We start from the raw sequence: 248 nt of genomic DNA, 5'->3' as shown, positions 1-248 counted from the left end.
TTTCATAGCCATCCTATCAGTTGCATTTTCTTACAGTTTCAAAATGTATACATCACAGTTTTTTTTTTTTTAAATATACCAGAGTTGGATTGTCCATGAAGGCTTCCTACCATAGATTTCCTAGGAGGGCTCCATTGGTAGTACCTATCCCACACAATTACCTGCTTCAGATGACCGGATACCCTATTTATACACTATCTCATTTGTATAACTTTGATCTTCTGACAAATTTGCACCTCCAGGTTTTA

Source organism: Telopea speciosissima, chromosome 1 (assembly GCF_018873765.1).
Source record: "Telopea speciosissima isolate NSW1024214 ecotype Mountain lineage chromosome 1, Tspe_v1, whole genome shotgun sequence".
Taxonomy (NCBI): Eukaryota; Viridiplantae; Streptophyta; class Magnoliopsida; order Proteales; family Proteaceae; genus Telopea; species Telopea speciosissima.
Note: the sequence above shows the minus strand (reverse complement) of the source record.